Raw genomic sequence first — 24,469 nt, forward strand, 5'->3', positions numbered from 1 at the left:
GCGAACTAATATATGTCGATAATTTCATCAAATCACTTTATTTCAACATTGCGATGCGAGTAGCAGAGATGCTTGGGGCTTTCTACTAAAAGCCGCAGAGCTGGTTCCACGTTACTCGTCGTATAATAGATGCACGCACCACAGGTATCTGCGTATCCTGCATCTTGCTTTTAAATAGGCAAATTATTCAAAAGCGAAGCTTTTAAACACTGTTCTAAGAGAGTTGTTTAGGTTGCTCACAAAGTTACGTGCGATTTGAATAACTTTGAAGGTTTGTATGATGTAAATTTTGTTTTTCTTTTTCTGCGCTACAAAAGCTGGCTTCTTTGGGCTTAGAGCCATGTGCGCGTGCTGCTTCGTCTGAGTGCGGTCGTGGCCTGTCAACGAACGAGTACGCGTTTGGCGGCGAACATCCCTCGCAGCTTGGTTGCGCATGGGGTGCCTTGATAGCAACGCTTTAGAGTGCCTCGATGTCCTCCTTGCCCGCTCCTCTCTACGGAGCAACGGGCGAGGACTCTTTCACTGTTTACAAACATAGGCCCTGGATGGTTTCCGGTTTTGCTCATTGACGTATAGCCCGCTAGATATAGCGAGCAAGAAAAGCGTTGGTCGTATATCGAGCAGCAGCAGTGCTGTAATATCTAAGCGCGGAGATTTTCAACACTTTTGCTTTGTACATAACAACAATTTTAAAAGTCAGCGTTAACGCATGTTGTACGAGAAATTTTCTGTATTAACCGTAAAACGTAATATGCATGTATTTTATCTCAAAATTTCAAAATAGACGTTCCGCACAGTAGAAGGACTTCAAAGCACGCTTTGTGTTCAGGTGCTGCAGGCTGATGAGGCCCAAACCGGAAATTTCTTGGGGCCGCTCTCTCGCTGCTGTTATCGCGTGAGTGGAACCGTGTTATGTTCCATATGTAGGAGTAAACGCTGTGGAGGCTAGACTTATTGCAGTGGCTTCGTTTGCACATCGATATAGTTCGATGTGTTTTGACCGCAATTGCGAACTTCTTTTATATAGGCTCAGTATTAAATGAAACATGTTTTAAACCTTAGAAAGAAACACACTGTGGTACAGGGTTGGTAACGCGTTGTTTTAGATCATTTTTATGGGTTTTTTTGTTTTTTTATTTGAAACCCGTCTCGAGGAGCCTCACGTGCGTGCACGCTCGAGTGAACGCTGTTGGCGAGCAGCGAAGCGTGGACGGATTGCGCGGAGTGACTTTTCTTGAGTGAACTTGTTGCGTAGCTTCCACAGCGTTGACTGTTGTGTATGGAACGGAGTGTAGCAAACGCTTCGCTTCGCAGCGTCCTCTGCTCGCAGCATCTGCGACAAGAGGCACAGCGTGTCCAAACGCTAGTGGTCTCACAACGCTTGCTTTAACACCGTGCTACCGTGTGGTGCCACCGTGGTGAACCAGAAGGTACCACTGGTAGCAGGGCCGCGCTAGGCTCATTATTTTTCGGATCTGCCCACGAACATAGTCAGTGATGAAAGAGCGCTGTTAACTAGTTGTCTCCCTCTCCGCACCCCCCCCCCCCCACTAAAGAAAAGAAGAAAAAAGAAGCAGCCAAGGTTTTAAAAAATCTTGAACGAAGAGGCAGAAATGAAGGACAAGGCAAGCGCGCCCCTCTTGCTGATTCCTTCCCATTGCTACCGGCACTAGTTTGCGGAAAACATTTTGTGCTCTTCAATCCCCATTCACAAGTACGTGACGCGCTATACGACCGTACTGCAATGCGCGGCTGTCGGCTTTACGTTAAACGCGACCAGCGTCTGTCGGTATCGCGCATCGCCAGCCTCCCTATCGGTCTTCAAACGACACTGAAGTGACTCGCGTGCAAGAATGACAGCATGCACCAGGTGTAATTTATTAAGTTCATAGGCCCTGGCCTTCATGAAAAAACGCTACTGTGTTTAATCAAAAAATTTGGTTTAACTTATTCTGCGCGAAGAACTCATTTTGAAGCGTCGCAGGTTTTATTCGCGGCCTTGGTGACAGCAGGTGGGTGGATGAAGGATACGAAAATGGCTGTCAACCGTGTAATCAATGTACACTAAAGAATTATAGATGGTCAGGAATGTTCCGATAAAAGGGTGCGCTTTGAGCGTTTTCAGTTCATAGCCCAAATTGCGGCTTCCGCTTTGTACATGTTGTAAGTTCAGTTGATACTATAGGTGCTGGAGCAATACTCCGGGTGTCACTATCTAAATTTGAATAATGCATCCATAATTGGTAATCACTAGAGAATGCGATCAAAGTATCTGAGTGTGATACTAGGCAGCACCAATCTAAACGGCGCTTATAAAGTGGAATAGACGTGCATTATCTTTCGCGGTGTGAGATAACATCGCTATTCAATAAGTAAGGAGCTGCGTGCTCTTTGCCAATAGTGCATTATTAGCGCAATGATTCTGATTAATAACTTGCTGAAGAAAAGAACATCTTCCTGTGTTATTCTACTATCCTATTTGCCCGAAGTAACAAAGACATTGTTATCCATTGTAATTATTCTTCTCCTGAGAACACCCGAGCTGTTACTGACGCATTGTAAGGACTAAATTGACGAAAAAGAAGCACACAGTCTTCCCCCTTTCAACGTGCATCACCAGGTGTCTGCGCCATGGTATTTCCTTTCATCGATTGATCTTGTTCTTTGTTCTATACAGAAGCTAATGCGTGGCTAATGTCTTGCCATTGTAGCGCAGTTCCTTATGAAAACATGGCATTTTTATGACCTGGCCTTCTGAACTTTTGTTCTTGTAACCCATTGTGTCGCTCCCGGGAATCCTGGCGCCGTTATCGCACGGGACACTTTTCAGAGCAATAGGACTCTATTCAGAGCCTTCCTGGAAAGACCACTCAATGGTGGATGAAATGGGAAGGCAAAGAATATGAGTAATTTTTTTCGAAACATTGATACCTGACCTGGCCTTTATTGTGTAAGCACAAGGGCTCCTTTAACCGTTTCTTTTGAGTGTAACAATGCCCACGGAGGAGTTATGCACATACAGGGGAAAAAGTAACATAAAGACCTTGATGATAACTGGCGCCTTTGTTTTATGTAGAACAGTAATGCGTTTTCGAAACGTGTGCAATCAGCCGCCTTCCCTCACAATTGAAATTTTTTTACAGAGCTTTGCCAGCATGTACACCCGGTGACAAGGTATTGCGGCGCACCAGACGTGAAACGAATTTGAATATCTCCGCAACCTCACAACGTAGCCTGGTATTTGCATTTCGGGGCTCGACTAGAATATGCTAACAATATTTTCGCACACAGTTTTATTGGCTACGGCTACAGGTTGCACGGGAATTGAACGTTTTTGTTGATCCCGTGGTCCGTAAACTTTTGTCGCGGGGTGTACAAGTACGATACAGTCACAGCCAACGCAGTTTTTACTTTCCTGGCGTGGAGTCTCATTAAAAGTGTATAACGAAAAGAGTTCATTCCCACAAACTTTAATACGACTCAGTGGCTATGACGAAATATATCGTGGGAGTGCCTAAAAAATCATGCCTTTCATGAAGTTCTTTTATAACTGTTCGTTTGGAATTTAATTTTCACCAGTAGGCTGCCTTTCCTGAAGATCTGAGGGTGCATATTGAGAAGGCACTTCTTGCCTGCTACGCGACAAGCATTTTAGAGGCATATTTCTCTGTCACAGTAATGAACTGCTCTTCTTAAAGTACGTTCGCTCTTGTCGAAAACACATGAAAATTACTAGACGTGCTCATTGAATAAATATTTCCATTTGGTCTTTTCCTTCCCTCTTTTTATTTGCTGTTTTGATATTATCACCAACATCTAAAGAGATGGTATTGCTTTGAGGGGCAATAAAACAATGCTTCATTAGTATACGAATGGCGCAGCAAAATCCACTCTTTGATGTCTGGACTCACTTCTGAGTGAGTTCTTTTAGAAAAAAAATCATTTTTAATTGAATAGAACGTCAATAGTTTTTCTTATACCGATGTAAGATACAAGCACGAATACTTTTGTGCTTACAAAAGACACAAACAAACCTCGTGTTTCAGCTGTTATTTCTGGGAGATGAGCCCACGCGTATGCTTCTGTACATACACTCGCGATCAAAGGTTTGGGCACCAAAGGTGCCACGATTTTTTATCTTTATCTCGCAGCCTGGGAATTTCGGCTGATATCAAGAGCGCACGCCTATCCGCTCGGGTTTGACCAACGCAATGTGTTGAAACAATTCCAGGCCCCGGAACTGGGTTGAATGTATCAAATTTTTTTTGTTTTGCTGGTGGCGTGGTACCCGAACTTTTGATCGTGACGGTACATCTTGATGAATATATGTAACGTGGACGAGAATGGTTCGAGCTCGCTGCACATAACTGTAGAAGAACAGATCACAACCAAGACACTTATTAAAAAGAGGAGTCACACAAGTGCTTGTGTTTAATCGTGCGTTATTCTTATACGATTATGCGTAAATTTTATTGACTCAAGGGCCACCGAGTTCAAGAATGTTAAGGAGATACAAGTTTACCGTTCTACGCTAAAGTGATATGTTTGACTTCCTTTGAGGCGGTAGAAGTAGGAAAAGTGGTTTCGGATAATGTACTACGATCTCCATGCAACAGAAAACTGCGGATCTTACGTCACAATCTGACACCGGTCACCGTACGTCTTGTTTTATTGGAAGGTGTGAACAGTCAGGTGTTCTGTCAGCCATTGCTTTTATTAAACAAAGCGCATAGTTAATAAGCGTGGAAAGTTTGAGTCGCACTTGTTTCATGCTAAACAAACTCTAGTACACTCTTCAAGGATTGATAGTAATTCATCAGGAGACATAGCGATATATTTGGGGGAAGATTCCTAGAGGTTAGTAGGAAAGTGTTGTAGGTAAATTTTGCGGTACTTCTTCAACTGAATCTTTAAACATTCATTGCAACATTTTATCATGCAGAAATGGTTACCGATTGGCACACCATTCATTTACTGTGAAATTAGGCTGAATTGTATTCTTTATTTTGGATGATAGGTACTTTCTTCCATCATTTGTAGTACTATATCTGTAAACCGATGCACAACATGACAAAATATTTATTTGCACAAAACATTTCGATAACCATATTACTGAATATATTTTTCGAACTGTATTGGTTTTTAGGCATTGTTTTTTTTTTCTTCATAGTTATCGTTGTGACAGAGATGCGTGCCTAGTTGGCGGCGTCCTCTTCGCTGTCTCTAGACATTTTCCATCATCGCGCATTGAACACTAACCTAGAATTCACCTGCGCGTCCTTAATAATTGGCGACCAAAAAAATTGACCTAGGCATTTGTTGTCGTCCGCCTACATACACCAATATTACTGTCCCGGAACTTCAAGACAGTATTGATGATGTTTTCTCACGCTTTCCTTTATTTCCCATGTTCTTATTCGGTGACTTTGACTTTCCTAACATAATGGTGACATAAGCCGACAATCTTTTATAACTGTGCCCTATGTTTTTCTTTTCGCAGTTAACCACTCAAGCTACTAGAATCATGTGCCACTCGACCGACACTAGTCATTTAATCCTTACTACTAGACCTGACCTTGTTTATAGTAATTATTATTTGCCACGTATAAATGCCTACTTGTTGCTCTCCTTTCTTTAAGCTCCAGAAACTCTCAAAATACGCAATACAATTTGGGACATCTTCACTCGTATTATCACGTCTAATTCTCGAACACCATGGTATGACACACCTATCAAACTGCGTTCTAACCGGTAAAAGTGTCCATATCGCTTCGCCAAATTATCATCCTCATACGCTCGACAGCCTAGAAATCTGAATCTGATACTTACGTGGCAGCATTAAAGAAAGCTAAAGATAATTTCAAGTCGAATACCTCGCCCTCACTTATGAAATCTAATATTCGAAAGTGCTGGCGTATGATAAACCCCAATCTTGATAACTCCATTGCTTTGGTAAACACAGCTGGCAACTCCGTTCCACCTAACCACTGTGCTACTATTTTAAATGACACCTTTTCGAGAAATTTCTCCGTGGTTACAATACTAATCTTCCAGAGATTTTTCATTACAATGACCCATTCATGCTTCCCATAATTGTTGAGATGGCTGGAATTACAAAACTCCTGAACAACTTACAGCACCATTCCTCCCCTAGTTATGATTCTATTGATTGCCAATTTTTGAAAAATACTTGTGTTTGCCGCTCAATCATGCTAACAAAAGTTTTTCAGCAGTAACTTGACACATCAACTCTTTCAGACCAATGTAACTTCGGCAAGGTGATTCGAATCTTCAAATGAGGCAATAAAAGTTCACCAGTTAATTATCACCCCATTTCCATTACTAGTACATGCTTCAAACTCTTTTTCTCACCAGCTCGACATGGTTTTCGAAAATCATTTCCGTGCGAAACATAGCTCACATCATTTACTCATAAACTACGCCACATTATTCATCGTTCTTGGTTAGCTGACTATGGTTACTGAGACTTTTTTCTAAAGTGCTCGACAACGTCTCCCACATACTTTTACTTCACAGAGTTAGTCAGCTTAATATTGATCGTAGTCTTAGGCTAAGTCGAGAGATTCTTGAAGCATGGGAGATAAGCCAAACAGGAGTGCAATGTGCAAGTGCACCGTCTGTGGCATTGACAAGAAAAGAAGTCGCTTTTTTCAGTGAAACCCCAGGAAGATCAAAGGGATGAGATTTCGCGAGGAAATAAAAAGCGCAGGAATTTCAATAACTAAATCAGTTGACAGTGCGGCTACGTCCTCGTCAGTTCGTTTCGTTCGATGTCTGTGTTCAACAATTTCAGCTGCTGCAGTCCTCGACGTAAAAGAGTGCTTGTGTTTTTGCGAATTCAATCAACTAGTCAGGTTCAATTTGCCACTTATGCGTTGACGTTCGCGTTTGCAGCCTGAAAGGCATCGGAGACGAGCGTGCTCGAAAGGCTCTACGGCGATGCACGTCTACTATCAGAGCCATTGTCGCATACTTTTTGCCGTGTCACAGTTTAGAACAGCAAGGTGCTGATTCCATGGCTGCGCGCCGTACCTATTTGACCTCGACATGAGCAGCCGGTAAGGGGGCTATGAGATTGGCTTAGGGCGTCGTTCCCGGCAGCAAAGCGGATATGAGCGTTTCCTGAGGCCGCAGACACTGCAACCAGTTTCGTGTCCTGGCTAGTGATGACGCTGCACTTCAGAAAACGCGCTTGACGCCGAGCACCAAGGACACTGTTTTCGTCAGCCTCCCCGCGGAGGCTTAGCGGTTAAGGTGTTGCACTGCTAAGCACGGGGTCGCGGGAACGAATCCCGACCATGGCTGCCGCATTTCGATAAGGGCGAAGTGTGAAAACTCTCCTGTGCCATGCATTGGGTGCACGGTAAAGAACTCCAGGTGGTCAAAATTATTCAGGAGTCCTCCACTACGGCGTGTCTCATAAAACATGGGAGTAGTGAGTTGGTCATACGTTAACGGAAGTTTATATTTCCGCCTTCCGAAATTTTTTTATTCCACACTGTACGTGTCACCTCCATGTCGTAAGCAACGTGTCTGAAATTTTTACCGTTAGACTTATCACGCTTTTGAATATATAATTTCGTACTTTATAAGTTTTCGTAACGGCACTTTCAGCTTATATCCTGGCTCCCCGCCTCTGTAGCGGCATTTGGTCCACATTTTTTCAAAGGGGTCAAGTCTTGGTCTGATCATTATGGCATAATCCATTAGACAGCGTAGAAAAGAAAGACGGAACAGACATAGTGGATGACAGTTTCCCTAGGCCTATTTTTTCTGTGTTCTTCGTGCTATACATGGAGTCAATCCAAATCGCTTCATATGTCACGTCTGCTCACAGCATCTGCTTTCAGAGTGCCACATCAGAATTTCCTCAAAGCACCACGCACTCAGCGGACGTACCATATTAAATAGAAGAGAAAGGATCGAGCGGAAAAGCAAAAGTGTCAACATAACAAGCATCCGGCTTGCTACCCTAAACCGGGGGTAAGAGAGGGTAAATAGATAGAGGCAGAGAGCGAAGATTGAGAGCACGTGAAAGAATACAAATGAGCACTGCGTATGAGCGGTCTCTAAAACAGGCACACTTCAAGAACTGTACTAGTGCATGAATCGATTTTTGTGGCAGTGAGGGATGTGGCCATGGTCCGAGTATCTTTGTCTCAGAGAATTGTCTCGAGTCCAGTCGGTTTAAGGTTGTCCGAAGAGAGAGGCATTGGATGTCGTAGCGAGGAAAGATACACAATAAGTGCTCGATGGTCTCCTCGCACCAACAGGAGTCACACGTGGGGCTACCGCCAATTCCCATGCGATAGGAGGAAGCCTTCGTAAATGCCACTCCCAGCCGCAAGCGACACCGCAACTTTGTTTCGCCGCGGAAAAGGTCGTTATCTGGAATTCGTCTGGAACACGTCTGGTATTATTCGTGGGCAGCCCGGGCCGCCCTTTAAGCAAAGTTCCTGAGGAGCATATTAGAGATATATATTCCTATTATTGAGAACTTGAATGCCAGCTGTCGCGCCAAATGTGGAACCATGTATATTGAGGGATTGAAATACATCTGGTAGGTCAGGCTCCAACACTTGTTCACAACTCCCACGACGTGTATGCACGCCAAAGTCAATCGCTGATGGCTCCGAGTTGAATTTCCTCCAAATGTCTGGAATATCTCTGCAGGAAATGGGTGCTCTTGCCGATAGAGTAGCGTGCAGTGAAGGGAACCCAGGGAGAGGGTCAAGCTTGACACGTCCACCCTGTCATGGCCTGGTTTATCTCCGATCGATGCGAGGTCGTAGCCACCCAAAACAACAATGCCTAATGAAGACACAGTACATACTGCACAGCTTCCTTGTTGTTGCTTATCAGTTCGGCGTGATACCCTCCGGTGCCTTTGTGTAATTCATAGCTGGCCTTGTATGACTAGAGTTTCGCTGTTCTGCGCTGTCAAGAAAAGCCAGGCTTGACATCTTTCTCGTCCGTCTTGCCTTGGCTAATGGAATGAGACTGCCGGCTTGCGATTCTTCTTTATTTGCTAGACAAATCTTTCTCGCTTATCTCGGAAAGCAATGTAGTAGAACGGAGTACGAGAACTCATGGTGTCTTAGTTTATTCAAATAACATCTTCGAAACAAGGTTCTCGAAGTGCAACTAAAATACGTTCAGCTCTGTACTGGAGAACCTGAATGTTTTACTGTTTGATTTGTTGATTGAATCCGTAGAATGCGTGTTGACCTTTACGCTCCGTTGAAACGCAGCAGTTGTCTATAGGTAGAGAATTCACCTCTTATTCGGGAGGGACTGGATTCGAATCCCGATACTACCGGGAACCCAGAGTTTTTTTTCTGTTAAGTGCTGATGTCGTACGGCCTGGTGTTCGGCTACTGGTGGGGTCTTCAGATGCCGAAAGATGTCCTTTGGCCTGGTGCTCGGCTACGCGTGCAGTTTTCAAATCCCGAAAAAAAAAAGACCATATAGGATCAGCGGGGTGTCTTGCTACCCCTTGTCCAACCACAGACGACTTTCGAGTAAGGCATCTGCCGCGACTGAGGGAGCCAGACAAGAACTGCCACCGGGTACTGTGCCGATCAAATAACTACAAGCGCGCGTACGCCTCGATGCAGGGATCATTACGGGACCTCAACGCTTGGTAAGGACACCCATCTAATCGGAAATCGCTAGCTTGAGAGAGGCAGACATCATTAGAAATATCTATAAGGCCCCCTTTCGAAATTAGAACCTCCTACAAACAACCGAGCGACAGGCAGGGGACATCTCTACCCACTAAAGAAAAATAAAAACGGTGAGTTCTCGGCGACACTGGGCTTTGATCAGAGTACCTACCGCGTACAAGGTGGATGCTCGACCATTTCGCAATCGCTGCGTTTCTACGTATACAAACTTTCTTTTTTGACGAGGTCTGTAAACACGAAGCAGACCGCATAAGGCTGAGAAATAATTGCTGGTACTATTACCTATGCTGTGAATTTGCACTAAATTTATGTACACTTTGAGAACCGCTGAAGTATTACAATTGACAAATATTAGATCTGTTTATTAACAATTCCTCTACCTGACGCTGTTACATTTCGCTAAAATATAACGAACGTACATGAAAATATTCCAGCTTGTAAGATTTCTTTGTGAGATCGTAACATTACTTTGTAAGCGTGACGACGTATTCAAAAGTTAATGTAGGCAATGACTTTATGGCCTGTTTTCGTGCATTTTCATGCTGATACTGTGTCGTTTTATTCAAATTTCACACGCAGATATGTATGCCTAGATGACATTACGAGTAATAGAATAAAGAGGGCGAAATAACGGCAACTCAATGATAGTAAATGATAGCATTGACAGCGAGGTGGATGTTTTCCATTTTCGGCCAGTTCTACAAGGCGAGATCCCGCTTTCGCACTTGGTTAGATAGTCGAGCTCTATATTAGGCTTTTGTGGGCATATATTACCATTATACAGAGATCTTGTCATGACATCGAAATGTTGTGTGCAGTTAAGGATACGTTGCCCGACTGTATAGGTGACGCCCATTGACTAGGCGCTATGGCATACATATCTGATGAGCACGTTATAAATAGGTGTGTCTTGAAAACCTTTGAACGGCTATTGTTATTGTATCCTTGTGGACGTCATGTGGAGAGGGGCTGGGACGATTGTAGCAGTTACACTAAATATCTTTTTCGCATTTTAGACGTTTCTGAAAGTTTGGCTACAAGCAGGCCAGAATCGAAACAGACAAAACAAAACTCGAGTGTGTACCTTAGGAGTGATGCCTAATAGTCAGAAATTCACAGCATCTGCGATCAGTAACACGACATTATTGGTTCAGTTAACAAGGAGCTCGCTGATTCATTTCCAAGATAAGCCAAGAGGCACCGAAAGTAGTTTGATTTACTCAACACTTTACCTCCCTCATTGAAGTTGAAGTTATAAGTACTTTATTGGGCGTTTTCACGGCACGTCTCCCCATTGCCACCTTCGCGCATGCTGCTCCACTTTCACAATACTAGAACTGAAATATTTTTCACAAGGTAAAGTGCTAAAATTTATAGGGATTATTAGCGGCAATCATACATCGTTCCTTAATTTCTTCAAAATGAATAAGGATAAGAGCGGTGTTCATGCATGTGCCAAACGGGTAAATATCACGTTAGAAAGTATGCGGATGAATTATAAAAAAAGGGGGGTAAGAATAACGGCGGTGGCAAATATCGTTGTTTCGAGCTTTCAACTGACTTTGCTCATTTTATTAGTTATTGAAAGGATATTCTTTGCCACCGTTGTGCGTCGTCTTGTTTTATAATAAGAGGCAAAGGAGACCGACAAAAAGAATCGAAGGAAAGAAGCAATCGCGGGAATACAGAGAGTCAAAATTTCTGCACGGATTGAGTTCCAAGAATTGTGCGATTCTTTCAATCGATAGTAAAAACCATGGAGAGGAGATAAAATGGGAAATGAACCTACAGGCGAAGCTTCACTCGCATCACCCTTAGTGACCAGGGCTTCTCTTGCGTTGCGAAGGTCTTCGCCGACTTCCTTTTTTCCTTCTCGGAAACTTTTTCCACGAGCACGGCTGTGCTAGTAACAGTAAAAGAACAAACGCAAGCTTAGTACCAGTAAAATAGGCCTATGCCTATTCAATTTCTTGCGAAGTACAAGACCTTTGCCTAAGTTTGGCTTGCTTTCACCACTGTAGACGGTATTGGGTTTCTTATCTACGAGGAGAAAATCCCAGTGTAGACGCGATATTGGAAGATTTGGACGGCGTACAGTCTGCCAGGCCCATTTCTTTCTATTATTTCTAGAAGTTTTCGTGCATGGTTCACCTGCGTCTAAGCGCGATATCGTTCGTCCTGCCTTGGATATCTCTTGTGTGAAAAAGACATTTCTCAGAGGACTTCGATGTTTCATTTTATTTAACTGAGCCATTGATCCACATATTTTGTCGCGACGCGGTAACGAAATACGAACTAAGGTATAAGGCCTACAAGGCTGAAACTGCCCACGTCAGCGTTTCAAAAGAAGCGACATACGGTGGACGGGCGGCGCTGTAATGTGGTTTCGTCACGTAAGCTCTTGCTACAAAATAATATTATGCGCCCCACTGCGGGTTTCGCCAGACTGCTCGTAGATCTCTAAGTTGTTGCAATGGTACTGAGTTCTACTGCGTTACCTATATGTGTCACTTTACTCTAATATGACTATTCCTTGCGAAACACTTGAGAATGATATTTGAACATCGCTTGTAATACTTCTTTTTACAACACTGGGATCCAGCTACGCCTCACAGAGTGCTGGTTTTCTTTTTGTTATACCGAAATTTTCGTTCTGTAATTCCGTGACTTCGTGCAGAGTACGCCTTAACTTGACAATTTACGACATGGGCCGCCTGGCATAACTGTTGCTAATGTGCCTAATAGGCATCTACATTTGTCGTTTACTCAGTTTAACATGTTTCTTATTTGTATTATCTTCAGCTGAAAAACAATGATCATGCTAGCTCCCAAGTCCCGCCAATGCGCCTACAAAATAAAAACGTTTTAAGCTTTTTAAGCTCCAGAAAAAATAAACACAAGTGATCAAGTGACAGAAACACTATGCCAGGCAGTCCTCATTGGAAAGTATAAAGCGAAAGTGTCCTCACTACAAGGTATATGAAATCGAGGGTTTCACAAAAGATCGTCTGGTCGAGGATGGCCACGGCAATGAAAAGCGGACATTGGACGACAGAAGTAAAACTTACAAACCAACGAGGTGTTAGGGGCCGCAACTTCTCCTTCGTTTTCTATTCAAGTTATAGTTCTGTGGTCGGTGCCAGATTTTCGTCATCACTACAAAACTATAGGCTTTGCAGCACCACAAATATGGTGTAAAAAAAAGAAATAGAAAAGGCGGAAGCACCGTGTCTCTTATTACAGTCTTGTAAAGAACTTGTAGCCATTTCGACAAAGAGAAAGAAAGTTTTGAAATGAGAAGGGCAGTGAGGTTGGTCGGAGGAGCTATGTTTGTGGCCCGCTACTCTGCGTGGAGGAAATGGTGAAAGTGGCAACGTTTGCTCTAGCGTTTGGCGTCTCTTGTTCGACCACTGTGGATCACTGCTTCTTTCAATGAGCTCTTGAATTTCTCTCCCAGTTGGGAACTGCTTCTTAATGGCGGATTGTGTATCTGATGGTATACCAGATTGGTGAAATATATCTGTAATAATAATGTCAACTCAGCTTCTTATTCTTAATGGTTATAGGAATTTCTTGTTCCACTAAGTGCTTCATCTGTTACACAGGATAAAATACGGCAGCAGTGCGTGTTGTAGAGACTGTTGCCCTGGTCTAGGGGTGTGGCATTACGGAGAGTCAATATTTTGAGCAGTTTAGATCACAGGACCCACGTGGGAAATATGTTTTTGGTCAGTGTTCATGGTTCCACCAACTAAGTCGAACATATTCGCAATATTGTTGCACTTACCTTGTAGAACGTATGAAAGCAGAAGTGCGCTCAAGCGATTTAGCCTATTTGTGGAATAACGTTACACTAGCTCTTAATTGACGGCGCTGACGTTACAATCAGTGCAGACACATTTTCGCAAGCTCTGCCTGCATGAACTTGCCCTCAAGTCGTGACAAATTGGCGTGGCCATGTTTCCAAGAGCAACTTCGCAATGGTCCTTGTTGAAAGCAGCGAACAGAGAAAGAAGTAAGTGCCAACATTACTCTCTGCTTTTTTTGTTTGCCTGTAATTGCTTCGTTCGTTTACAACCACGAAGGGTTCGCACGCACTGTAAGACTGCGGCATGACGGAAATTCCGGTAACGTGTGGTAATGATCTATTCTGCATAGAAAAGAAATGCGTGTTGTCAGTTTTATTCCATGTACCGAAAGTATCTCATTTACGTTATCAAATAAAATAAGGGGGCGTCATGCCTGAGGACTAGTGCGTATAATTTTTCGTATATGCAACGGCGCAATAGGTTTGGTAAACTGATTGCGGGCAGTGCAAAAGCGCAGAACAATTCTGCAGGTTTCTTTCTTTTCTTTTTATTTCGCAGCACAGCTATTTGACAATGTATCCCGTTCCCGGAAAATTCAGCCAGATAGTTGAATTGCCAAATCCAGTTCTTCCTCATGACCTCTCTCTTCAAATATCAAAATCAAATCAAATCAAGTTTATTTCAACATACAACTGATGCTGAGGACCGTGGACAAAAAGCCAGCAAGGCTTGACGTGGTCCATGGCCCCGTTTTACAGGCAGCAACAAATGCAACAAAGGATTAGCACGGTTAAATACAATAATAAATCGAAAAATAGGATTTCTACACTAATAACCGCGAAACATTAATCATGATAACTATGAGCAAGTATAACAAAAAAACACAAAAAAAGTAAAGCTTACGTGATGAGTAATTCTCATAAATACGGCTAGTCATGAAATACATCACAACATACACAATAGATAATAAAACAAATGCAGCACAATGTACATCGCTATTACGACACTATATATAAAAATATTTCATACAGTAACATATACAGAAGGATTAGATACGCACAATACAAAAAAATGTTTATACAAGAATTGAACCTGTTCAAAGAACATTCATACGTCTATGTACATATTCGCATCTAGATATATGTTTATCCAGCACAGAAATAAACATTACTTTATGTTTGCCTTGTTTAAATGGTAGGGTAGTCGAAAACGTAGCATTTGATAAGTATAATTTGTTCTAGGCCTTGGTAGTTCCCATGTTTCAGAACTCCTTGTACTGACCACCTTATGTTTTGCTATTAAGTTGGAAATACGTTTTAGGGTGTCGTTGTTTCTTTTAATACTAGTCATATAATTTCGTAGTAACATATTTTCATAAATGTTAGGCATTGACAGCAAATTGAGCTTTTCAAATAGAGTACTAGTATGTGTTAAGTAAGGGACATCGAGTATACAACGTACAGCTTTTTTCTGTATTCTATGCAGTACATTGATATTAGACAGCGTTGTAGTGCCCCAGACAAGATGGCAATAGTTTATATGTGGTAATAACAGTGATTTGTACAAAAGAAGTTTAATACTTTCTGGAAGAAAAAAACGCAACTTGCATAGTATTCCAGTCACTCGACAGAGCTTACCAATTATCATTTCCACGTGAGCATTCTAAGACACTTAATAGAAGGAACAATAGGCAAAATGGAGTGGTTAAGCTGTAAAACGGTACTAGTGTCAATATTTCGATTTTTCGGCCTAAAAAGTACAGCCTTTGTTTTATTAACATTTATTGTTAACGAGTTCGCGATACTCCAAGATGATAATTTTGACAGCACCTCGTTGGCTTTAGTTATGAGACCATCAGCATTTTTTTTTTTGGTTACAAGAATTGTAATGTCGTCTGCATATGCAATAAATTTTACGTCTTTGTCGATAGTCACTAGATCATTAATATAGATACAAAAAAACAAGGGGCCCAAAATGCTGCCCTGTGGTACTCCTGCGATAAGTGGTTTCAAATCGGACGCGTAACTGTTTATAACTACGTGTTGCATGCGGTGTTGGAGATATGATTTTATTAAATTCAAAAAAACGCCTCGGAAACCATAATAGTTAAATTTTTTTAGTAGGGTAGCATGATTAATGCAGTAGCATGATTAATGTGTAACAATATAACTTTAGCAACCTGGAGGCGTTTTGGAAAAGTACCATCAGATAAAACAAGGTTATAAATGTGTGTCAACGCTGGAGTGATTGCATCTAGTACGAACTTAGCAGGCCCAATTTCAAAACCATCGGCATCGCAACATTTACTATTTCTTATAGATAAGAAAGTGTCGATTATTTCCCTATCTGTCGTAGGAGTCAAACAACAAGGTGATCGTAAGGTTGTTTAGTAAGCCTTAGCTTACGCTCACGCTTCGTTTAAACCTCCTTTTGGGTCCGCATGCTTTGGCATCGTCTGCTGGCCCTGCTGCTATATCACCTCTGCTACGGCGATACGGCTTGGCATAGCCAACACATACAGTCTTGGTCCCAGTCATGATATAAAGTTTGAGCAAACACGCTTGCACCAGGATTACCCACGCATACTGTTTGCTCATTGCAACAGATACCATTTTCTAAGAAATATGTTGACAACCTCTGCACAGCTATCCGAAAAAGATATTGTGAATCGCATGGGGCTTGTTATAGCTTGTTTCATCTGGGGCTCTCCTTGGCTTTAGTTTCGAGTTTAGCTTCCAGGAAAGTTTTTAGTTTCAAGGAAGTTTAGTTTCAAGGAAAGGAAAACGTTGTGACTTTTCTTCAACTGCATCGCAGTTCTCCCCTTAAATGAACTTTCCTCCTACTCGCAGCTTCCGCATAACAGACTTGCAATATTCGGTGGTCAGTACCCTGAGTTATCGGTGGATTTGCCCACGATCTGCGATCTCGACACCTTTCGCAGTAACACCTTCTAGATTGCACAGGTTCCGTAAGCGCCGGCTAACTCAGCTTTGCAAGCTTTATAAAATGAAGTAAAATACGCATGCCTAGCCTGAACAATGTTTATTTATATGCACAGATTATCGTTCGCATGACTACATCCGTTATCTTGTAATTATCGGGGAGGCTTAGTTGGCATAAGTAGTATATGGCAACATTAGAGTTATGATTACTTCATTACGCCCGTGTTTTAGTTTATCTGATGATCTGCTTCTTCGCATAAATTTTACCACGAAACACGAATATCCTACTCGCCGAGGTTGCTTAGTGGCTACCATGTTTGGTTGCAAAGTATATATATATATGTTGGGTCCGGATATCTTGGGTCCAAATATGTTGTCTACGAATCACGAGAAGGCGCCCCATCTTCTACCCTCTTCCTTTGGCTTGCGTTCCAGCACGTTCTACTAGAAGTCTTGAAGGGACGCGCACCATAGCCTCCCGCAAATGCTTGCGTTTAACGTACCTAAGGTGTCAAACGCTATAAGAAAATTCTGTACTATGCAATCACTGAAACGTTGCAACAACGAGACCCTCGTTACAATAGCCAATAACTTTCATATGCGCGCCTGGTTTGGCTCTGACTAACGTCGCTTTTAATTTTTGTCAACAATGTCGAGAAAACGAAATGAGGTGCGCCATGCTATTGCGAAAATATATGACATCAGCGGGAATACTAATAAGCAATGTTGCCAACTGCGTTTAGTCACTTCAGCGGTGTGCCTAGATGCGCTGCTTGATAGTCTAAAGTGGTCGCCTTAGTACCGTCGTCAAACAGACACGACGACCCGCCAACCCGTAATATCGAACATGTCGAAAATGTGCCTAACAAAGGATGAAAGAAAAAAGGTAGAAAAGTTAATTAATAAAATTATCATCAATGAATAACATTTGATTGTTCTACAGCAGGAGCACTACCAAGTGATTGTGAGGAGCGGTCCGGTGCAAGACGAAGGCTCGGGGATGTCTACCAATTAGTAAGCCACGTTTTGTTTCATGGCGCATATGATGCAATTTACAACGTGTGATAGTACGTCTCGTTCGTGTTAGCTAATGTGACCAGCAATTATATCGTTTCGACGTTGCCTACAGTTCTTCGTTATAGCTTGGCAAAAGCATGCGTACGCTTTGTCAAAAACAAGTCAACGCCATTTGGACGCTGCTGGCAATGGCCGCTTTACCTGTGCCTAAGGAGCCACACATATACAATATGGTCTAGTGTTGAAGAGAACATCTAATTAGCATTCCACCATTGATTACCGCTGAGGTACGGCAAAAGCGCTAGTATTTTTTAGGCCGATATACTTCACGTAACCCATCGTATCGGGCTTTCTTTTTTTCCCTCAAAACGGTTTGAATGCTATTTTTGCAGCCTAGCAATAAATACAATCCACATTTGTATTAATGTAATAAGGTCTCGTGTTCTTTGTATAATATATTTTCCAGTCTGATAGCAGTTTTCCTAATTAGATTACTGTTGGTCAAGAAGGTATTTATATTGGTTCTATAGTAGTCTATAGGTAATTTGTATTAGTGCCCGCGCAGGGTGGCATGATGCTTAATGATAGACTAATGGATATGTACATTAAACCCACCGTCAATTGAGATGTTTACAGGTTATGCTTTCTGGTCTTATAAGTTGTAGTACTAGACTAAGGTCGCGCATGTTTTAGTTGGAAATTGTGTTGTAATTGGCACCAAATATGAGATGGTTTTGGTGGCGATGGATATTTAAGGGGGTTCTGGTAGTCCCACTTTGAATTCGCTGTAGGTAATAATGATAAGAATATTGATATAGCAATTTTATTTCAGTTCTCAAATAATAAACCTTGGTAATTTGGCATAGTGCCTGTAGCTCAGCATTTTAATTTTCTCGTTATTTTAAGAATTATCCCTAAAAATATACCTGCTTGTCACGAACCACTGGTACTAGTTCGTAAACCAAATTTTGCCTTGATATACATAGCATTTGAGACATTGTGCATAGTGAAACAAAAGGGCTAGGCATTACTGTCGCGAATGTACTTCCGAGAAAGTATGAACGCCTATCTGGAGGTGCACAAAGCGCAAGAATGCCCTCCAAAATGGTTGTAGAGATTATAGACCCCTTGGCAAAACTAAGAGTATGTAGCTGAAGTGTTGCTGGTTGGTAGATGTTACATGAGCATTTACGTGTGGGTTCTTTGAACTCGGGTGTTTGTAATGAGTGAACTTCCAAATTAGGACAATAAACGGATGTATACAGATACTCCACTGGAGTTGTCTAAGTATGCGTAAGCAAAACTTGAGTTGGCACAACCTCTAATTTCAATTTGGTACACCCTACTATAGGCTTCCCATGTATTTCCACGAAGCCCCATAGATGCCTATGGGTATGCATAAATCTGATCATATGGGTATCCTCTCTGAACATTTTATTTTTCTTTCGAGTCTTCCTTATTGCTTATAAAGCTACCAATCTTTTACATTTAGTCTAATATAACAATTACATGCCTTCACGAATTATGTATTTTTGTGGAAGTACAAAGTATTACACTTTCCGCTTGACGGACACTTTTTGCTGGGGTACTCGCCAAAGAATGCTTACGCATTTAAAAACGATGGCGCTAGTCGTTGTGTGCTTTGGGGTCGACAAATTTTGTTAGAAATATTTGTTGGGCTTATTGGGACAAGTTCCTTATTGGGGCTCGGAAATCGTATGCTTTTAAGGTTTCAGTATATTCGTTGTCAACAGGCAAATATATTATTCGTACTCCTATGAGAACATTGCTTGGCTAAAAGGCTACTCGTTGTCAATGACCTTATCCGCTAATATTTGTATATTGGAGTTCGCACTAGTTTATTTTTATTGGGGCCCCTACTCGCCTACAATGCACCAAAGAAGGAAAGGTGGTGGAGGAGGGAATGGGGGGGGGGCTAAATATTGAACAAGAATCAATTATATGAAATGTACACGTAGCACGTATACAACACAAAACAAAACCAATACTGGATTAGATTGCTTTCATTTTTCTTTTGGAGAGGGGTTAGGGGAAGAGGTTAAACTTACCAAAACTTCAGTCAGTCATAAGGGCCGTAATTGTTGAGGGCTGCTCCAATATGTCGACCACCACGGGCACCCAAAGCATGGCACACCAGCGTTTTTTAATCGCACGTGCTCCCATCGCAATCCGGACTCCGCTTTCAAAATTTGAACCCATGTCCTAGTGCTCAGCACTGCAGCGCCACAGTCACTGAAGCACAGTGACTTGTTTCAACTCTCTACACAAATAAGTTTGGTCACCTTCAATCTCAGTAAAATAAATATAGCGTGGTTTATCGACAATCTACCTACTTCTTGCCGACCGTCTTGCTTTCTTGTTAGAAGTAGAAAAGCGTTAAATATAAAGATTTGAGAATACGTAGTGGTGGAAACGTTGCCCGGTAAGCGATTTCCATTCTGAAATTGCGCGTGAATAAATTTCGTAGCGTGTCGGCTCTGCACTCGTATTCCGTAACCTTGTAACTGCCACGACCGATTGGCCCCGTATTCCATAAAGCAAAATTGAAATGCACCCTTTTCTGACCGAAGGTCATTCCGACGCCTATATCTTGCAAATATTTAGTCTCGCACAACCCAAACACGGCGAGAAAGTTATCCTGTTATATGAGCGTTTTGATGCAATTTGATGGAACACTCGACGATACGTTGGCGGCAGTGCATGGCTCGTTAACCTCGAGACTCGATTTGGAGCCGCCCTGGCTCATGAGCTCTCCCTTCCTGAGCTATAACCCTGGCTTTTATCGAAAGCTTGTCAAGAGTGCCGTCCAGCAACGTTACGCCCCGGCAGATATTACGACCGGCACTTAGCGATGGTGCAGACAGCTCCTTCGAAGGTTCCTGAGTGCTTTCTCACTGTCCTTATTCGTGGTGTAACTCTGAAGAACAGTATATAGGCAGCCCGTGGCCGCTTGTTTACCAGCACCAGATACGTTCGAATGATAGCTCAGTGCAACACTAACCTGCCTGGACCTCCTTATCAAGGATTTCGTCTCCGCTTCAAACATTGCTAGAGGCTTTTTTCTCGTTTCATAAAAGGTCTGGGGGCAAACTCTAACAACGAAAATAGAAAAAAAGCGCAAAGAGACCGTACGATCCGCGCGGTTTTATTTTAGAAGAAAAGCAAACTGAATGCTTGAAGATATGGATATGCTGGTCTGGTCCTCATGTTGGCCTTATGTTGAATTATTCCGTGTCAAACCACTTTGTGCGCGCTTAATAGATGCCCACAAGCGACCTAATACTGCTCGATAAAAGCTGTCACTACAGATGTCGCTATTCAAATGAGCATTGTAACGGAGTTAACGTGTAAAGCAAGATGTAAGCTAACCATCGTTGAGAAATGACGTAACACATAAACGCTCGACGTGTTATTGCGGCAAGAAAAGAGAAACGTGACGAGTCCGCTTTTGCTTATAAGATATACGCTTATTTTTATCTCTGCGTATTCACTTCGTATTTTGTTGCTATTGCCACTGGAGCCCACACTACTATAGCGCACTACCTCTGCTCACGTGGCGAGCTTCACAACACGAGCTTTATTGAAACAAACCACAAATCTATGCGCCATACTGGGCTATGCAATAACTTTCTTCTACTCATCCAAGGAAGTTTAATATCTAGAACGATCAAATCGTCCTAGATTAGAAAGTCAGCTTGTCTCATTAGTAATGTTAATAACATGCAAGATTTGCCGCAGGTTGGAGAGAGGGCGGTCAACTTGACGTATGAACAAATAGACGAAGATCGGTCATTTAAAAAATCAAGCAGAAAAATTTTGCAAGAAATATATAATAGACCTATGTAGTTCACAAAATTACCATGCACAAATAACCAAGAATATTTTCTGTAGGTAATAGCTGCTTGATATTACGTTAGATTTACTGCGCAAAAGTAGAAAACTGCAGTAGGTGCAGTTTTTATCAAATAATTTTGGTGCATTGTGATATGATATGGTATGATATAGCTTGAAAGCACAGTATTGTGAATCGGCGTATTATGCCATGATTTGCCATTTTTATCACTTGCGCGTCTTACCTGTGCATTTCACAGTAAAACCTATAACCTCAACGAAAGAGCGCGCACCCGTATAATAGACTTGTTCCTCAAAGTATCGTTCGACCTAAAGAAGGCCTTCAATTGTATTAACGAGAGAGAGTTCCTTTGTTTCGGATCATGCGTGTTAATAAGGAAGTCATTCTCTTTAGCGCTGCTAACTTCGTGGAAACGTGCGTACTCTGAGCCGAGCCATGGATAAGTGTTTGATACTTATTGCTCAGCTCAGAAAGAATTTCCGTCGACCGGACACCACACAAAATATCGCATCTCTCAGACCAAGACTGCTATCAGGTGCGGTTTTCCAATTGATTTGAGCGCACTTAATACAACGTGGTAGACATCTCATAAGATAAGTGAGTTCACGTCACCTGCAGTATTTTGTAAAATATTAGGGTAACTAAGCGGCCCGACTAACACAACGATGGCTGGCGCTGCCAGGTATTCTGCCTCATGTTTTATCTGGTGCCTGTACAATGGATTTATCAATACTACAAGTTCATCCTCTATTCTATAAGTTCTTATAATGACTTTGTCTACTCTCTGCTGCACAACGCAGTAGTATTTTGTGGACAATGCTATAGAGAAAACTCAGCATAAGTCACAATAATGCTGCACAGCGGTGAAACCCGTGATATCAGTGAACTTTCAAACTATTTTATGGTAATGTTAGCACGACTGCCGTCATCGTCCGAACATGGCACGACCACTGCGATGGCGATAGTCACAGACCCATTGCAGATCATGTCTTTATATGAAATCTTGTACTTATAGACCTGTTTGGGCAAGCACTTTTCCTTGCCTGCTTCTTGAGCGCAACACTTCATTGCACGTTACACATATCTTTATTTTAATTTCTGCAAACACATCAGTAAAAATTCGGTGGAACATTCCCAAATTTCAGTTTGCTTATCTGAAAAAATGTTTTTACGGGGCCATTTTTTTGTTCCTTTGTTCCTGGTTCTGAAAATGAGGCCAGGTGCAACTCCTAAATGTCAACAAGATAATTTTTTTTTCTTAAGTGCCATGGATTTGATTTATCTCGTAACTTGCTATGTTCGCCACAGCGCTTTTACTTATTTATTTATTTATTTATTTATTTATTTATTTATTTATTTCATTATTTACACATACTGCAGACCAGTGTTTTGGCCCAAGCACGAGGGGCTGTACACTAAAGGACAAGCGAGTAACAATGTATAATATATGAAAGGTCAGACAATCAGAACCCAAAGCAAGAAAAACTTTGGAAATATAATAATTACATGAAGGTACGTGCTAGCTTATTTGCAAAGTTATCGGAACGAACGATGCTGTTTCTTCTTTCTTCAAGGTTATTTTGTGGTTGGAATTTGTGAGTGTTTCTGTTTTGTAAATTGTTGAAATACCGCCACTCATTCCAATCCTGTCAAATAACACACGTTCGGGGGGAAGCTTCATTGCCAGTCAAATAAATGCATGCGTGGATATCTGCAGCCCGACTTCCGCAGTTTATCTTAAGTATCATAAGAACCTCGGCATGCTACCGACAATTCTTACAAGCAATGAAGAGTAACTGCAAAACTAATGACCCCTAGGGCAAGCATTGCATCCTAAGAAAAATCACTCTTTCAGTAAGGTTCTATCTCCCTATGCTATTTTGCGTGACAGTGGACGTTCCAGGCTCATTTGTGTATTTTTTTTTTACCGCTTGATGTACAGTATGCACTCGAGGCCAATGAAAGAGCAAAAGTACAAACTACCAAAAGATAAATTGCGCAAGCACTGGGGCACGGCTGGTGCTTTCAGGAACGACAGCACGTGAATGCCACCGGCAATCAAATTAAAGGCTTGATTGCTGCCAACAACTGGTCGCTGTATATCTGGGAGTACGTGCATTGACAGGAGCTCTGGGACAAGATGGGTCCGGAAAGGGGCCTCTGCAAATTTTTTCGACCTAGTGTCTTCTAATAGGCAAGGTCCCATATCTTTATTCGTTCACGGTGGCATTGGGCGAATCGATGTCAAGTTCAGATCATCATCATCAGCAGCCGCAAGGAAGCGAGCAAGCAAGCAAATTTTATGTCCACTGCAGGACGAAGGCCTCTCCCTGCGATCTCCAGCGACCCCTGTCCTGCGCCAACCGATTCTAACTTGCGCCTGCAAATTTCCTAATTTCCTTACCCCACCTAGTTTTCTGCCGTCCTTTACAGAGCTTCCCTTCTCTCAGCACCCAGTCGCTAGCTGTAATGGTCCACCGGTTACCTAACCGACGTACTACACGGTCTGCCCAACTCCATTTTCTTCTGATAATGTCCATTAGAATGTTGGCTATTTCCGTTTACTATCGGATACGCACCTCTCTCTTCCTGTCTCTTAACGTAATGCCTAACATTATTCGCTCCATCGCTCTTTGCGCGGTCCTTAATTTGTTCTCGAGCTTCTTTGTCAGTATCGAAGTTTCTGCCCCATATGTTAGCACCCGAGAACGCACTGACTGTACATCTTTCTTTTCAATGAGAGTGGTAAGCTGGCGAACTTATGGTCCTTCAGAATGCTTTTTTTTCCTATGGGAGAAACTTTCAAAGCTGAGGAATCCAAATTCTTAATTCCCTCGTTTTTATCCGCTTAACGTAACCAAACGATTCATGGTCAATCTACCACTGGGGGTGTACGCCTGAACCACTGAGGTAAACAGCAGCGAAAACGTGGGCGCCCAGCTAAAGTTACTTCCGCGTCGTCATGGAACCACCATTCTTAAATATCTGTTTTAACTTGTAATATTCAGGAAAAATTTTCATAACAAATTCTGGCATTCAAATACAGGGAAATTTGTTGTACCACTATAAACCGACTACAATTTCGAAGTCACTTCAAGTTTTTTTGTGCGCTTATTTTTG

At 42.2% G+C, this 24,469-nt stretch overlaps 1 long non-coding RNA gene across 2 annotated transcripts in view; it reads left to right on the forward strand.

The window, feature by feature from the left end:
• The window catches only part of LOC140214098 (uncharacterized), a 174,747-nt gene that overhangs the window by 41,812 nt on the left and 108,466 nt on the right, over positions 1-24,469 (forward strand). The window contains exons 3-4 of one of the 2 annotated variants that reach the window (XR_011891020.1): positions 13,602-13,722; positions 17,402-17,472. This is a non-coding gene — a long non-coding RNA (uncharacterized lncRNA). The remainder of the gene's footprint in view (positions 1-13,601; positions 13,723-17,401; positions 17,473-24,469) is intronic. The other variant, XR_011891021.1, reaches the window with a different exon arrangement.

Source organism: Dermacentor andersoni, chromosome 11 (assembly GCF_023375885.2).
Source record: "Dermacentor andersoni chromosome 11, qqDerAnde1_hic_scaffold, whole genome shotgun sequence".
Lineage (NCBI taxonomy): Eukaryota > Metazoa > Arthropoda > Arachnida > Ixodida > Ixodidae > Dermacentor > Dermacentor andersoni.